At 38.6% G+C, this 17,585-nt stretch overlaps 1 protein-coding gene across 5 annotated transcripts in view; it reads right to left on the bottom strand.

Moving 5' to 3' along the window:
- RNF19A (ring finger protein 19A, RBR E3 ubiquitin protein ligase) overlaps window positions 1–17,585 on the bottom strand; it is a 66,148-nt gene that overhangs the window by 24,826 nt on the left and 23,737 nt on the right. Inside the window, exon 1 of one of the 5 annotated variants that reach the window (XM_041123070.1) lies at window positions 832–853. The exons of 3 other annotated variants lie outside the window; for them this stretch is intronic. The gene's annotated coding sequence lies outside the window, so the exon portion shown is untranslated. Of the gene's footprint in view, window positions 1–123; window positions 203–831; window positions 854–17,585 lie in introns of those variants that run through there. One more of the 5 variants, XM_041123069.1, reaches the window with a different exon arrangement.

Here is a 17,585-nt window from a genome sequence, read left to right as displayed (position 1 = left end):
GCGTTTGAAATATACTACAGATACACAAATCCTATAGCCTATGGCTGACGATAAATTAAGTTTGTATGTCTAGAAGTACAAGAATAACCTTGAAAGCATTATTATAACTACATACTTACTAACATTTCTATGTTTACACAGATACTACCAGGATAGCAGAAAGTGCCATCTTCCCCAAGCCAGGAGAGTCCATGAACATGAACTGCAATCAAAGCACTCATTTCAGGCAAGAAGGTGTTTTTTTTTTTAAAAAGAAAAAAAAAAAAAAAAAAAAAAAGGAAGTAAACACAGTAACATAGCCAAGCCTATGACTACAAGCCTTCCCCTCCTCCCTTTCTCTGGAGAGGAAAGAATGCATATTACAGCAGTTTTGCCAGTTCCAACAGATGTACAAAATCAAGAAATAGTAGCTCTGGTGATGAACCAGTTGTACTTTTTTTTTTTAAATAAACAACAATTCTCCCATGCTCTAAAGAGACCAGTACGCCCTATAGTTCTCTTTGCGTAATGGGATCTGATAAGCAGTCTCAGAAATAGCAGATTGCTCTTCTAAAGAAAATGGTTAAAATTTGTCAGGATTTCTGAATAGAGAAGTTGCCAGTTATTTCAGACAATCATCAATTATGCTCTCTAGATTTAAATGCATAAAGCTAGTTTTATAAGCTATACTCTTCCTTATATAGTAATTTTGGATTGCCATTTTAGTGACGTTCAAACATAACTTTGCTGAAGTGAAAAAGATTCAGCAGATGATTTATTACAGGAAAAAATGAAGACAAATGTTACAATGTTAATAATGATCAGAGCTGTATAAAATCATAAAAGCCTTACTAACGCAAACTGGAGCACTGGCCGGTTCTCATGTTGCCCAACCCAACATAGCATCTGGATGTTTTTGCTGACAAAAAGAAGGAAAAAATATTTGATTCTGTACAGCCAGAGAACACAACATCTGTATTATTCCAGTAACAATGAGTCCACATGAAGGAGATCAGCTGTGTGAAAAATAAAGCTCTGAAATCAAAATACTTGAAACAAGCTGAGACACACAATTATGGTAATAGCAACAAACAATCTGATTTCGAGAGGCAACATTCATTGCAAGTTCTGCACCGCTCTCACTGACCAGTACAAACTCTGTCAACATACAGAAGAAACTAACATGGGCAACAGTGAAGGGATAGAAAAACCACACAGAGAGTATAACTTATATTTTTAGAAGTTTGCCACTGTCCTCAACATTTCCTCAAAAGCACTTATTGACCACGAAAAAAACATGTTTCTGGCTTCCCGCCTTGCCTAAAGCCCTACCACAAAGCCAAATTCCAGCCATGCTTTGCATTCTGCTCACGCCACAAACTAACACAAAACACCAGTTGCCACAGCACAAACACACCTTGTCATGTGAAGACTTCCAAAAGCACAAATGACGTTTACAGACGTTAACTCACATAAAACTTAGTACTTGACTGCTATCGGTTCCTTCAGTAATCCTTCCTAAACTGTTTGCTGGGGAAACCTAACTAACATCCAGTTAAATTTCCTTCTGTAATTCTTTTCAACCATGCTGCTTTAAGTAAATGCTATCGCTGACCATATAATGGAGAGGGAGGGAAAGGAAAATCAGAATAATCTTGCAAAGGGAGAAGTTTTCAACTCAGAGATGACTGGGGTGAGAAATATCTTCTAGTATGGCTCTCCATGATATAACCTTTGCTTGTCTCATCTTACCAATTTCAAAACTTTTAGGAAATGCACTTGGGCAGCTAAGTATAACCCTACCCATTTTGCAAGAAAAGAGCAATAAAGCCTTACTTCTGTAAGTCAGCTGCTCAGGGAGACTAACTCCCTCATGCTCCTAGCTGTCCTCCAAACATAGAGGCACAAGTTCAACATGCTGCCTGCTCTTCCATTACACATTCAACCCGGTGTACAGGAGCAACAAATAAGAGAGTCTGCCATCAGGACAAGCAGCTTCACATACATTTGCAAAATGAAGGCAGGCTTAAACATTTGTGTAGGAAAGGAGAAAAACCACCATAAACAGAGATACAGCTATATCCTTACTAAAATCCTTAAACGTTCCCTCATGTCACTGGTGTTTAAGTGGCAAATTTACACTTTTGCTGTTGCAAATGAACACTCCTCATTTTAGGCATTTGCTCCTCCTGGCTATTTTTAACCAAGCACCAACTTTGTGTTAGCGTACTGAAAACTATTTTTTGATTAAAATTAACTACTAACACTTTCCTTTTCTGACATCTGTAATTCCCAACACCTATACCCTGTAGCTGCTTTCTGAGATGCACTACTCCAGCTTAAAGAGAGCTGTGAGCAAAAAACCCCAGAGCCTGAAGTTGACCCACCTACAATGCATCACAGATCTGAAATACATTTCTGCCTCCCTCTTCCAATGAGCATCCCCTCTCAATCACATAGTATCCTGGAATTTCTAAGCTATGATGTTCTTAACATAGAGGTATCTCTAAACATCTGAAAGAGGCATCAAAGCCACATTTTCCTTTTCATTTACTTCATGGTGTAAGAACTGTAAAATAGTGGAATAAAACATAAAATAAAAATATGGAAAAGCTTAAGCTACTAAATTAAATACCAGTGTACAGGATTTTTAAACAGCAATCAAGTTTCTCATTTTAATGGGCATTCTTTAAATGTCAATTCATTCCACAATAGTTTTAAAATCAGGGGAAAAAAACCCAAACACTTTTGCCTGAGGATTTATAGGAGTATACCCCTACTCACTTTACACATGACTCAGGTTCAACTAAAAATCTGGCACCACTGAGTTCAGAGCGAGGAACAGCCTGAAAGCGCTTAACAATTTTGACAGCTATGTGCTTCTGTAGCATTATGTCCCATTAAAAAACCCTACCATACTCACGTAAATGCACATGGTGTCAGAGCATGCTAGGACTGTTACTTGGTTTAATCACAGATGACTTAGTACAAGCAGAACCAACACTTTGCAACTTGGAAGTAAACAAATGGAAATTATGTTGAAACAATGAAGGTTCTGGCAGAACCTTTATATGCACTAAGTTGAAAAATAAAATCCTTTAATGGTAACATAATGCAGCATAGGTGAAATGCTTAATTGCAACAATTAGCATAATGCACTTATGACTCCTTCAACGTACTTCCCCTCAAAAACTAAAATTAAGAATAGTAACATTTTCCATTTAATGTTTAGAAGCCTAAAGAGATTTAATTTGGGGGGGGGGGGGGGGTGGGGTGTTCTAACTTTGATTTCTAATAAAAGTATTAGCCCTTTAATATTACCTATTGGGATTAAACTGAAAAGTTTATTCTATATAAGAAAGTTAACAAGTTCATATCAGAAGATTTCTCAAGCTCTTAAAACAAACCCAGACCTACAGATACTTATCAAATATTTACAGTGATTTGTTACAGTATGCCAGGATGCAAAAATGTAAAGTCAAAGTGACTTAAATAATTCATTTAACTCAAACTGAGCTGTGTAAAACTACTTTAAAAATATACTCATGTAATTTTAACTTCATTACAGCTCTTCTCTTTTGAAAAAGAGGGCACCAGTATGGTAGTTAACATTTTATGAAATTTATCCGAGCAAAAAGTAATTCTTAACATTCAGACACTTGCAGGAAGAAATCTTTACTTTCCTGTCCTGCTTTGTTCTAGGAGCCACATAGGTGAATGCTTCTCTTAAAGTAAAGACCATTCATTACAGAAGTTACCAGAGTGCTTCTACTACTAGTAAATCTTTTTCAGAGTGAAAATTACTTGATCATTTAGTTAATTAGGCTCTTATTTCTTTATGCTTACAATGAACTATTGATAGCTGCACAGAGGCCATTATTTCAAAAATAGGACTCCCAAATCCACAACTGATCAAAGACAAGTTTTCAAAACCTTTAGAAATCTGCCATGTCAAGTCTCAAACTTTACATATCATCTTTAAACAAAAGAACAGCGGCTTCAGTGAAATAATTTCACTTTTTTCATTTATGCAAATTCAAAAGACTGGGAGTTGAGTTGCCTTCAAGTACCATTCCAAGCATTCACTCACTAGTTTCACACTGGAGCTTGCAGCAGGCTCAGCAAAGGTGCTGACAAGATATGGGACATGCCCATATCAGCACAGAAGCGATAAGCAGAACAGAGTAGGGCCCTTATCCCTAAATTGAAAGGGAGTTAAACCTTCTGGGACAGGCCAGCTTGACACAAGTAGGCCATTAGACCAGTGCTGAGTGAGAAACAAGGGGTCTTCCAGGAGCAAAAGAACTTGCTTTACCATATGCAAGTTCCTGTAATGCAGTCAGTTTACTTTAGGAAACTCTTCTAATAATTAGGATCAGTTTAGAGACAGTATGTAATGCCTTGTAAAAATTAAACAAAAGACTGTTACTAGATACCAAAAGCAGACAAAAGGTTAGAGCAATTCCCTCATCACTGCAAGCCTTTCTTTTCAGCTGTTAATCTGCACTTCAACTGCGATGGTCACTAAAGCAAGAACAAGACTGCTATTTATTTGTAAAGCATCTTTCAACAAACATTAAAGTACAACGTTATGGTTTCTCTAATGAACTTTATGGCCAGATTATTACTCTCTATGCTAGATCATGTTATAAAAAACCTCTGATATTCACAGATACTATTATACAAGAATTTAAGAGAAAAGCACTTGTGAGGCAGAGTTATTTTAACCTTTTAAACTGCACTGTTACCACGTCCCAGTTTATTCCAAATGCACTTTATTTTTCCTTAAAGTCCTGTGTCAATTATCTGGAAATTCTATTTTCACTTACAGAACAAAGCAATATTGTTTCTAAAACAATGAAGCAAACAGACAGACTATGAACCCGCTTGGGCTTGAAGCCTGAGACAGTCAGACTGACCAGGCATTAAAATCAAAAGATTGACAGTGTTTAAAATACACAGAAGCCTGCAGAGTACACACTGCAGAATTGCCAAAAGTTAACTGATATACAATGTTCTATTTTAAAATTCACAATGGTATGTAGCACATGACAAACCAATCCTGACAGCTAGAAAAGTCTTCAACAGCTTATTTAAAAAGTTATGCTTCTTCCTTAGAAATTTATGTGCAATACATCCTGTATCATGTGTCCATGACAGCTGCTATTAAGAAAGGAAGTCTTGCAAGCTGCTCAACTCACTCTGAAAGTCTCTGAACAACTGATTGCCAACTCCAGCAAAATTGTTCCTCTTGCAGATAATGTTTGTAAAGAAGAGAGTGCACTTAAAGCATCCCCCCCTCAGTCCGGTTGGTTTGGGTTTTTTTTTTTTGTCACCATCCTTTCAAACCCCAACGGAACATACCATAATCAAACAAAACTACTTAGAAGAGAAACATCTTTTGCTTTACGATTCAAATGTTCAGTAAAAGATTTCATCAGCACTTTCATAAGCAAGGTCAGCTATGATAAGATGGAGTCCCTCTTAAGGGCCCACATTGTACTTTTGCTAACAAATGGCCAACAGGCAAGAATTCCTTAAATTCTAAAAATGTTAATTTTCCAAACCAGCAGCATTAAATCTGGGTATATTGAGTGCAATGGTTGACCAAAGCTAAGAACTCAGTGGAAAGATGCTTTCTATTTGGGAATCTTCAGACCTACATCTGTTGCAAATAAGACTGAACAGGATCAATTTTCCCTTATCTAACTCAGCAGAACAGTCTTAGTTCAACCATGCACTCGCTCACTGTGTCAAAAGCTTATCCTATGCACTGTGGTACATTACTGTAAGCAAATCTACACCAAACTCAGTCAACAGAAACCGAAGTCTTGGAAACACTGAGGGGAAAAAAAAAGGAAGGAAAACAAAACAACACCAAAACATTTAATTATTTTAATCATTAAAATCCTCACACTAGCACAATTTTTTTCTTGTGTAAGTGATGGGAATGCATTCTGTTTGTGCAATGATGGGCATGTATTTTCACTTCTGAATATCGTGGAGAGATTTATTTTTATATATATACATTGAAGTAATGTTCTAAAACATCTGCCTAGATAGTGATCTGGAAAGTGGAAGCAACACTAAGGGATTAAAAACTGCACAAGCTGCCTATGCACCAAGAAAAGTTTTAATCTAACTGTATTAATACTTTCATTTAAACTAAGCACTCTTTCTGACCATCAGCTGAAAAGAAAATAAGCCTGTATGAACAAATCATTCAAAAGATTGTCAAATGACTGTTTGACCTGCCTGAGACAAATAAAAATTCCTATAATCTTTCCCACCCCTAAATTAAAAATATACTGTAAATTCTGCTCATAAAATCCTAATCATCTGTAAGAGCAGTCAATATAAGAGAACTAAGGAACTTACTTCTGAATTCTGTCTTCTAAGAATACTTACACAGTATCAACAGATCCAGATATTTAATCAATCCAGTCTTAACAAAAGCATAAATGAAACAAAGTGAATTATCTGGCAACAGCAAGAGCAAAATAATGCCAAAGCAAGTTTTCAGAGTTTTTTAGCTCTATTTTAGTTGAGAGCAAGCATTCCCCACTTTGTTTTACTCTTTAAAACTACTGTTTAATGATACCTCAGCATTTCTTGCAGCTTTTAATTCTAAACTATACATTGCAAAATAATTGGAGTAAATATATACACCAGTGAAATAATATCAGAAAGTTTTGTTTCCTGCTGTCTCACCAATCCTGCAAGTGGAAAACATTGCAACACTCCTGAATGCTGAGATCATTCCTACAGAAAAATTGCTTCAAAATGAAAATAACCAAGACTCACAAATTTCCAGAATATGCAGATATAATTTCAAATCTGTAATTTTGCCTGATCAAACAGTAATGGCTACATACTGAATTCTGACAAGCTTTTGTTTTCAAGCAGGCTTTAAAGTTTGCCCTACTATAAAAACAAACCATATAAAATATACCAAGATACAGGGTGGGACAAATATTGTAGTAGAGGGATCTGAAACAAAGAGCCTGAGTTCCAGAGAGAGCACACAGAATTTGAACAGCATACCAGAGAGACAGCAGCTCGTGGGGAATATATAGGAAGTAACAGATCTCAGTTCCTGGCTCCTATTGATTTTTAAATTCAGCAAGAGCTAGAAGTTTGTGTCTTGCACTGAGGAAAGATATTACTGACCAGCTGACTGGCAGCATCCTCCAGCTCTGCTTTTTCTCTGGCATAACTAACCTCTACTTTCAGAGCAGGGGAGAAAAAGGCGGGGGGGGGGGGGGGGGGGGAGAAGGTGCACCTATCTTGAAATAGCTTTGCCTCAAAATAAGAAGTGCTGGAACTATTAATGGCTTACTTGTTAATCATCTTCTGGTGCTATTTTACCAGTTTATTAACAAAACATATATACAGATATACTTTGGATAAAACTTAAAGTAACCTAACTAAAGTAACTAAAAGGGAACGAGTTAAGAGTTTTGAATTCTTCCAGCGAGATCAAGTTAGGCTGCGTTATCTTACCATGGGATGGGATAAGAACTTGGTCACAGTTTCTGAAAGCCACCGTGACAATCACAGCAACTTACTAAGCCACTGTAAACTGACAGTACCTCAGCCCTTGAGAACCGAATAGCTACTCTGTATTGGTCTCGTGATGTCTCTTTACAGATAAACTAATAATTTGGTAAATATAATTCAATATAAAACTTTCAGAAAAACTTGAGTGACTGAGTGAATAATCCACACCAGCTTATCTGTCCAGGATACAGACAGGAACTATGACAGTTTTCTGAACTCTGTTATGCCTAATGGCTAATGCCATAACCACTGAAACTGCCCTCTGGTCAGGTAAAAAGTTATACCAGCATAACTAAGTGCTCCTGTTCACTCCAGAAGCAAGATCAGTGCAAAACATAGTATAACATGTCCAATTCAACTGCTGCCTGGCCTATGACTTTATTTTGTCAGTATGTTAACTGAAAAATCCTGCATGGATGTATTTCAAATCACCACGTCTGTTTTTTGTTTAATGATAGCTCTAGTTAAACTGGTGATATTTCAAATACAGACCAAGATCAAAAAAAAGAATGGACAACTGAGAGAAAGAGACACAAAAACAAAGACAGGGAAAGGTCTAGCCAGGGAAACAAAAATACTCCATCCTGCCAGGAACACTGCCTCTAGCTTCCAGACAGGAAACACTCTCTGCCTCCAGAAAAACCATTGGCGTCAGGAAATGGCAGAAGTACCATGAAACTTATCTCACAGCCTAACCTAATGTAGAACAAAAGGAGAAAGTTAGAAGAGGAAGGTAAAGACAAACTGACTAGCCATCAAACATACAGATCTTTGCTTACAAATACAAGGTGAAAATTTCAATCTTACTGACACTTCTTTGGGGGAAAGTATTAGTGGAAAGGATTCTTCCAGTCCTGCTGAAAATAAATAAAAGAGACCAGGCTGAAAAGATAGAGCCCATTCAGCATACGCAGGGCAAGAGAAAGGGAATGATCTAGCAGCCTTTACAGACAGACTCCACTAGCATTATAAATAGTAGTGTAAACACTAGTTAAAAAGCACAAAGCAAGAAAAAGCTGAACACTTGTCATTTAAAGTACATCTGATGCTGTACCTATGCTGGAAATACAATATATGCCAACAGGAGGAGTTACTCTGCCAGCACAGTTATTTAACCTACATCATCATATACCATGCCAAAAAATATGCTATGTCAGCACACAGCAGGGTTTAGCCAGGTTGAGGTGAGTTCTTCCAAACATTTTTCACTGACAGCAATGCAGTGTAACTGTAACAGACTGGGGACTAAGCAGAGTTTCTCTATGTAAAAAACTGCTATATCAAATGGCTAGAAAAGTTAGTACAAAAACACCCACTTGTGACTTTAAAGGCTTACTCTTGTGAAACTTAACTTAGTCCTCATTGCCTTGATAACGGCATCCAAGCACGAAGCAACATGGCGGAGGTTGTGAATCCCCTGCAAGCCACTGTGCGTTAGCCAGAGGCCTTACAGTCCTGAATGTCAGACGACACTCTGGGTCACACAGTGCTGATAAAACCTTGGCAATGCTGCAATATTCTGGATTGTCAGAATGCTTCACACCAAACTTAAAAAAAAAGAAAAAAAAGACACTCAAAGGTTCCCTGCTGTGCTTAATACATTTAATAACAGAATACCTACAGTGATTTTTCCCCTGCCAGCTGAGGAGTGCTGCAGCAGTGCTTACTGGCATACTCAGTGAGCAACTGCCAGAAAGGAAAAAAAGTAAGTGTGGGTCAAGATGTATTTGCACGATTCCGTTTACTCCATGACTTCTAAATTAGCAAGTTACACCTCCATTGCCAGGCCCCACAAAATAAGGTGTATTTCTGAAATACAACTCCCCTGCCCTCATGCTTTTGAGGGGGGATTACGAAGCCTTTTTCCCTTAACACTTTCCCCCTCCACACCTCCCCCCACATTTACACATGCAAACTCACATATTCTAACACGTCTTTAAATACACTTTGTTGGATGTTACTTTTTCCTCCACATAGCATCATCTTAAACAGCTCTTTCTACACAATTATGGAAACATCATTAGTTAGGCCCCTTTGTGCAACAGACTGTGACACATGATCCATTTCAAACAATTACAGGCACAAAAGAAAAAAAATGAAGCAAGCATAATGCAATTCCTAGAAAAGCTTCTGTGTATATTTTCTCCATTATTTAGAAGAGCTAAACACTTTCTAATTATAGTCTCCAAACAAACCTGTGTTATTTCAGGTTCTGAGGTAAAACCATACTTTGTGGTTTTTAAATAGTAACACTGGTAATATGCCTTCAACTATATCCTTTTTAGTAAAACTTTAAAAAACCCAACACCTTAAGTCACATTTAAAAGCTTCCTAGACCACAGAAACATCACATTGGTAAACTGAATTAGTACAGAAGGTACTGCCTCAGGCCAAGAGTACTTGTTAGCCTAAACCTGAGATACAGTCCTGAAACGTCAGGATGATTTTTTCCTTTAAAAAGCAAAGTAATTTGTAAACACTACAAAAGCTTGTTTATTTTTTAAATCAGCTGCAATCCTCCAGCTTGACTTTGAATCTTGTCACAGTGACACCCACAGTTCTGCTCTGATGGCCTTAAATATAGCTCTCCTGAGCTGTTTGCATCCAGATAAGTCTTAGATGAAACAAGTATCTTAAATTGAATATAACACACAGGCTTTCATATTTATTTGCAAAGTCAAAGATATTTGTTTAATCAGCAATAACAAAAGCCAATCCCTCTGTTCATCTTAAAAATAAAATACCACTTTCTCTGGCAGATCATAAATTCACACAGTGTCTTTAAGGCCTCGCTTTCTTTCTAGTTGCAAGTTAACCCTTATGAATTTCAAACTGCAGTAGGTGATTACTGATTTCTTTTCTTTTTGCTTATCTAAACCTAGTGTTAACACTGGAAAAAAACCTCCTTGAGCAATACATGTAGTTTGCTTCTGAAAAATATCTTCACTTGGAACACCAGCAAAGAACTGTTACTGTTAATCCCACTTTAAAGAGCTAAAAGCAATATCCTGCAAGCCAAGAGCATCAGGCACAAATATTTACAAAATAATCTGAAATATCTATAATAAACAAATAGGGACAATACATAGTTTGTCAAACACATTTCGTACCCACAAAAGATATACACTGAATAGCAGGCTACAAACACCATTCACAATTATTCCCTCTCCCCCCAGTTCCAAATTCTGCTTCAATTCCAACATGCCATTATCCACACCAACTGGAGCAACTGAATGTGCGCAATGCAAAACCTCACCCTGACTTTGCTGACGTCAAAGTTTTCTTGCCAACAGATGCTTTTGAAGTAGTTGCATAGCACAATGGAGACTTAATGTAGCTCAGAGGTTGGATTCCTGAATCAGAAAACGAAAGCAGAAGGAGCAGGAAGAGAGGGAGGACAAATTCAATTTTTCAGTCCAAGACTACGGCCATATCAGGCACAGTCTCTCCATGTGACTGGCTCGTTTTCCAGGCTTCAGGTAAATTGTCTGTACCAACCAGAGCCAGGAAGAGAACAAGGCAGCGGTGATAAGAGCCGAAAAGGTAAGCTGAAGCAACCAGCTAAGCAGCAACCAGAGAGCAGGCAAGGCAGAGGCACAGCCTGCTGCCCTGTTCGCATCCTCCCGACCAGTCGCAGCAGCTCAGCAGGAAAGCAGCACAAGCCCTCAGCTAGCACACCTTGTTCCTTCAGGCCATGCAGCTTGACCCAGACAGAATAAGGGCAGACAGGAGTGCATTTCTCATCTTTTCCATCTTCAAAAAGAAAACAGATGCCTCAAGTAAGAAACATTTGAATTATTCTAAAAGCAGAAACTGGAGCCAAAGCTAACAGTTTGTATACTCTGCAGATCACTTAAGACTAAGGGATTCCTGAAACTGCCTGCAGACACCGTGTCCGTGATGGTGGCAGAATACCTCACACTGGCTCTCCGGGGAATGAACAATACTACTAATACAATCTCAAAAATTACTCAAAAGCCTCCTCTATTCACTCAGCTTTTTACAGCTACCAGGGGTCACCTCTGCTCCAATCTAACGCCAATAACATTCTGAATTTTTACTCAGAAAGGCAGCATTCACTCTCAGCAACCACACACAGACATGAAGGCATGTTCACAAGTGACGGCTCATGTCACAGGTCCTCAAACTCGAGCGTGTACGCAAAAGGACATTTGCGGTCACCTCACTGCACAAGTACTTTTCAAGCTGTCTTCACACCTTACTCTCAGCTACCCCTATACATTTATAATAAAAGGCTTCTCACTTCTATTGGAGTTTCTGCCTGACGTACAGCGAGTGCCACATGAAACAGAAGAACCCTCACAGAGGACAGCAGTAGCTGAAACAGATTTAAAACGTTATTTTACAAACCTGCACACGAACTTTCAAGGCTAACGACACTTAGCTTCCACAGCCACTGACAACACAACTCTGTTCTTGAATGAAAATCAGCTCCTGGGAGAAAAAAAGAGCCTCTGACAGAGAAGCCAGACAAACCAGAGAGGATATTTACATTTGAACGAAAACCAAACCCAAAGAGCTTCAAGTTTCATATTCACGAAGAGCCACGTCTGCCTCTAGATAACCTGGTGACACTATCAAACATTACCTGGAGTTAACTGTGGTTTACTAAGAGATACCGTTCCAACTCAGTGGACTGTGATCTGGACAAACCTGTACTTGTGTTTGCCATCTCCCAGCAAGAACGGATCAATAAAAAAATACCTGGACACGATGCCAGCTACTCTTTGGGAAGTCCAGCTACCACTGCTTCCTTCCCCTGAGCTGTAAGGATTACTACACAGGTATAAATCCTAGGCTCTAGTCTCAACCCAGAACTTTCTTCTGGCTATTGAAACATTCAGAAAACACGGTATGTTTTCTCAGGGGGGTGTGGGGGAGGAAACAGCCAGAGTAAACAAACTCCAAAACTATTTAAGGCTTTAAGAATGGAGTATTATCACCAGCTCCATTCTTCAGGCAGCACAGAAATGCCTACAGCAAAGGTGAAACACATCTGTGCAAGATTCATTTTTTTTTTCCCCCAAGTCTGCTTTATAACACAGGACGAAACTTCCACAGAATGAATAAATATCCTTGATGACTGTTTCGTATTTGATTTTAAATGTACTTCTCTAACCTTGTTATGCTGCAATATGTGTGTGGTTTCCTTGCTACAGCTAGCATGAGACAAAAATGAATCATACACTGTACCAGTGCCAAAACAGAGAATAAAACAGGCCTGATCACTGTTACTGAGGAATGAAAGTCCCCTGCAAAAACCTCAGCTGCACATCTGTTTCCATTGCAGGATTAACTTTTTCAGTGATTTTGAAATTTAATAACTTTACCTGAAAAATAAGGCATATAAAATATCAAAAAAGTTCTGGTAGTCTAGAAGTGAGACATTTTAATCAGATCATTTTAACATAGGTAAGTTGTAAAAATTCCAATTTTAACAATTTAATAGTTATTTACTATTATCAATTACTCAACACTGCATTAAAAAAAAAATCAAAAACTAACTGAGAAGTTATTCAGAAATTAATTCTGAAGTTTTTAGCTGTTCTTTCCTTCCTTTTTTTCCTCAAGTCTTTTTCCTGCTCACATCTTTTTAAGATCACCATTATCAATAAAGGTATTCATGACAATTCCCTTTCTCTCCTTATTTCTGACCTTTTTGATTTGCAATCCCACTCTTCAGCACTCTTCGTCAAATCAATCTATTGACTGAAAGCTACCAAATACTGAAGGAACATAAATGATTCCTCACTCTTTTAAAGTTGCGTGCAACTACAGAAGCACTCTGCTGCAAACTTTTAGCCAGTATTATTAAAGAATCCTCCTTAGAAGAGCAAAACTGTTATCACCCAGCAAAAGAAAATCATCACCTTGTAGCTATCACAGTTGTATAACTGTGAGAGCTGTGCAATGGAATTCAAGGAAGCAGAAAGGCCAAGGCACATTCAAAAGGATTCCAACATCAAGACAGGTAGAGAATATGAATAATAAATGCAAATAAACTAGAACAACAATCTGCCAAGTCAACTCTCATGTCACAACATTATGTCCGAAAAGAACTGTTCCAGCTTGCATCACACGACTTTCATTATTTACTTACATTAGCAAGCCTGAACTCAAATTGAAACGTGTGCTGAGTGCAGCCTTTTAAAATAACTGCTGGTCAGGCTGACATTGTTCCATACTGGAAAGGTAAAAACTACGTTGAAAAAGATATCGCTTTGTTTAAATTTTTATATAACTCGTGTAGTTTATACCTGCCCACACTCCCCCATTAGAGAGGTTGCATCAGCTTCAGCTACATTTGCAGCTTTTCAATGGAACAGCAAAGAGTTTGTGTCAGAAACAACTAGCAAGTTATTAAAACTTAACATCTTTCCTTGTCTAGGTGCAATCCCTCTCCTTTCTATTTAATGTCCTCCAAACATCCAGTCACATAGTCACCTCTGGAACCACAATCCTAGAGAGGACTGTGCTGCTGAGACAGAAGCAGGGGGAGAAGAAAAGGAGAAAGACAGAATAAATATGAAATGGGTGGAGCGAAAGATAAGCTACCAGAGAAGTCACAAGTCTCCAACTGGCACATTGATGCAGTATTGTTTGTTCACTAATTTCACCTCACCGATAATACTGTGGCATACAAATTACTGAGAGGAGGGAAAGGGGAGGAGGACATAACAAATTGTTCTCAGGATAGTAAGAAAAAAACAAGTATAGGTTTTTAGAAGTTGTATTCTTTCATTAGGTACTCTCTTAGCCTGGTGTAAAATAATTGTGTAAGTGACATCATCTACTCCCTCCTTAAGTTTGGCTTGATAACAGAGAAGGAAATTAATATACCAGTTCAAATCACACCTGTGTTTCAGCATTCGTGACAACTAGGGTTCCTACTTTAACTTTCTATCTTAATAAGGACACCTTTTCTAATCCTTTTAGATTTGTCTAGAGTATCAAGATACACCAAGAAAGCTGAGTTACCAAGTCTTTTTCTAGCAATCAGGACAATAAAATTTTTGTATTAAGAAGGTGTTTTGCATGTAGAATCAAGTGTTTCCCATAGTGTACTTAACTATGCTACATAAAAGTCCAATACAGCCATGCCATACCTGGCAGGAATTGCACAGCAAGGCTGCCATAATCACATCACAAGTGCTAATGTGGTTACAGGAGACACAATCTTATCTTTCTTCTGCCCCCCCAGACAGTCCTTCCCCCAATAAACACATTATCTGCTTCTGACACACAACATTATCAAATAATCTATGGATAACAGAGGCACACAAAGCTACACTAAGAACTGTTTGGACATTTAACATTGCACACTTGAGCAGTCAAAAATTAAGGATACCAGAATGCAAGCTGTCCATAAAAATTAAATTCAGCATCCCCTATCCATCCACTTGATTGTGTAGTTGATGTATTGGAAGGCAATGCAAATGCTGGTCCAGTTTCAGCACATATAATGGCTGGATGTGAGTATCTGATCCTCATCACCACTTTCAGGGTCATCAGGACATCTCTTCCCCTGTCCACAACAGAGATCCAACTGCCAGGGTGCTGTAGGCAGATGTGTAGATTAACTGGGGCCAGTTGCTTCCCACCCAAGCAGCTAGCTGCTTACCACAGGGACAAGTTGCGAGTACAGGTAGGTGAACTCCAGTGAGAGAAGATGGAAGACTACTGCTGTTTGGATCCCACTTAGTGCTCTAAAAGCCATTTCCAGGTCCTGGGGAGAAGGGCACCAAGCCAGATGGAAGTATCCTAAAGGCTGAGTCTGGCTTCTGAACTTCCTGTAGGATCACACAGACATACTGATTTTTCTGGGGCTAGCCTCATTCCATGGATGGCAATTTTTCATTTCCCTATTAAATGAGGCCCCATACTTTGCGTATTGTACATTTTTTGCTTTACAACAACATTATACAACACTGGATTCACAAATACCACACAAGTCTGTAAGATATTTTTACCAGACTAATGGCTTCAAAAACATTAACAAATCAGTCTTCAAAGTACTCCTGTGAAATCTTCATAGTAGATTTCACTTCTGCAATGGAAGATTATTTTTCTGAATTTGCAAAGTGGGAAACAGACACCAAGGCTAAAACTGCCACCTGAAATAAGATTAAGATATTGCAAGCTGCCAAAGTTGTAAGGCTATTTTGTGTCAGTATAGGATTGTATAGGTTCAAAACTTATGCTAAGCACTGACAGCAGTAGCTACCTCCAGATCAACACCTGAATGTCTAAAAGATAGGTGCTTGTTTTCCTGTATACCCAAGTACTCCAAGGGCCTTGCCCAACATCACATAAGCACTCTACAAGCAAGGCTACCACAGACTCCTCATTCTAGCATTTCCTATCCGAAGTTTATACCCCAGCACACTCCAAACATGGCTGTTGTCTATAATGATTTAAACGTCAACAATATTCTCTTCTGTTGTTAGGACATGGGAATGTTCTCTTACACAAAATTTTATACAATTTAGTAATGTGCAGACACTGAACGAGAAGAGTTAGCTAGCATTAGCTAGAATTAGTTTCTCTTTGAAACTTCCATCCCCATAACAGATTTGATTAATATTGGCCAATGGGTTTCTAAAGAAGAAAACAAACCTAGAAGAACGCCTTCCCTTAAAGAGGCTATGGTCTGCTGCAGTGCTTTTTGAGCTAGGGGTTATGGAATACATCTCAGTGGAGGAACACAAGAAACTGAAATAAATCCATGCTCCTGCAACAGCAGACATAGGATGGTAGCTTGGAGGGCTATCCAGGGCTAAGCTTCATTTAACCTTCCCACCCCCCCCCCCCCCCCCAGGAACCGAACCCATATGACACTGTGATGGCCCAGGTGTTGGCCAATATTTAGCAGGAGTTAAGAATAATACCTGTGAACAGTCCCTTCTTTCCTTCTATCATTTTCTTTTGCAGATGCTCAAACTTGAGAGCTACAAAAATATGTGTATGGCAGGAGGGGAACAATAATGGGAAATAGGGAAAGCTACCATAAAAAGAGGGGAGATTTGATCTAAAAAAGGTTAAAAGCAGCTGTTTCCGTAGTTCCAGCCTTCATCACCCTCAATTTCTCTATCCCAGCATGCAACCTTTTCTTCCTAGTCTTCCTCAAGGCATACACTTACCCCTTTTCCTTCTCCCTCCTCTGTTGTCTCTATCCACCACCTTTTCCTACACCTCCTCTGAACCAGAGGTAGGCATCTCCCACTTTTTCTCAAGCCTCTTGACCTGGCAAAGAACCAAGAGCAGAGGAAGCATTCCCACTTCTCACTTGGGTCTCTCATTACTGACTTGATGCCTGGCAGCCGGGAGACAAAATTTAAGTATCTCACCAATTGCTCCAATGGCTGAAAAAGTCCAGCTGTATGTGAAATATTCAGGAATTTAGGTGCCACACCAACCAGTCTTTAAAGAAAATGCTCAAAAGCATTTTCTAAAAATTTGCCATTCTTTGCAAGTTTTCACAAGCCAAGAATAAAGGTGGAACAAGGCTTCGGGGGCAGGTGGGGGGGGGGGGTGCAGAACAACAAACAAAGGACAACCACCTCTGCGCCAAACCAGACATTGTAACTTTCTCAGAGCAGTTGCAAGGGATTATATTTTTAAACAGTAAGAAACCTTTCCTCTGCATTCTCAGAAACAATATCTGGTGGGGTTTTTTTGTTTGTTTTAATATCCAAGTTGAGCCACAAAATATAAATGTTTCAGACCAACTACATTTTGAATGAAATATCAAACCCCTGAACGTTTGGTTTTATAATGTGAAGTATTAAACAATCTTATTTATAGAAGATACTGTCAGTTCCAAGTATTGTATACACATACAGACATACACTCCTAAAAAGATGAATTCTTTGTTACTTGCTTGATGATAGTGGCCCCAGTCAAAATGAACACCTACCAAAACCATTTCTACTACATCACACACTTAGCATACATGTAAGTGTCTTTCCATATACAGTGTAAATTCTAAAAACAAAGCTTGAAGAGAAAGGACACATCGCTCTTAT

The sequence above is a fragment of the Aquila chrysaetos genome, chromosome 4 (assembly GCF_900496995.4).
Source record: "Aquila chrysaetos chrysaetos chromosome 4, bAquChr1.4, whole genome shotgun sequence".
In the NCBI taxonomy this organism is placed as follows: Eukaryota; Metazoa; Chordata; class Aves; order Accipitriformes; family Accipitridae; genus Aquila; species Aquila chrysaetos.
This window is presented reverse-complemented; position numbering and strand designations above follow the sequence as displayed.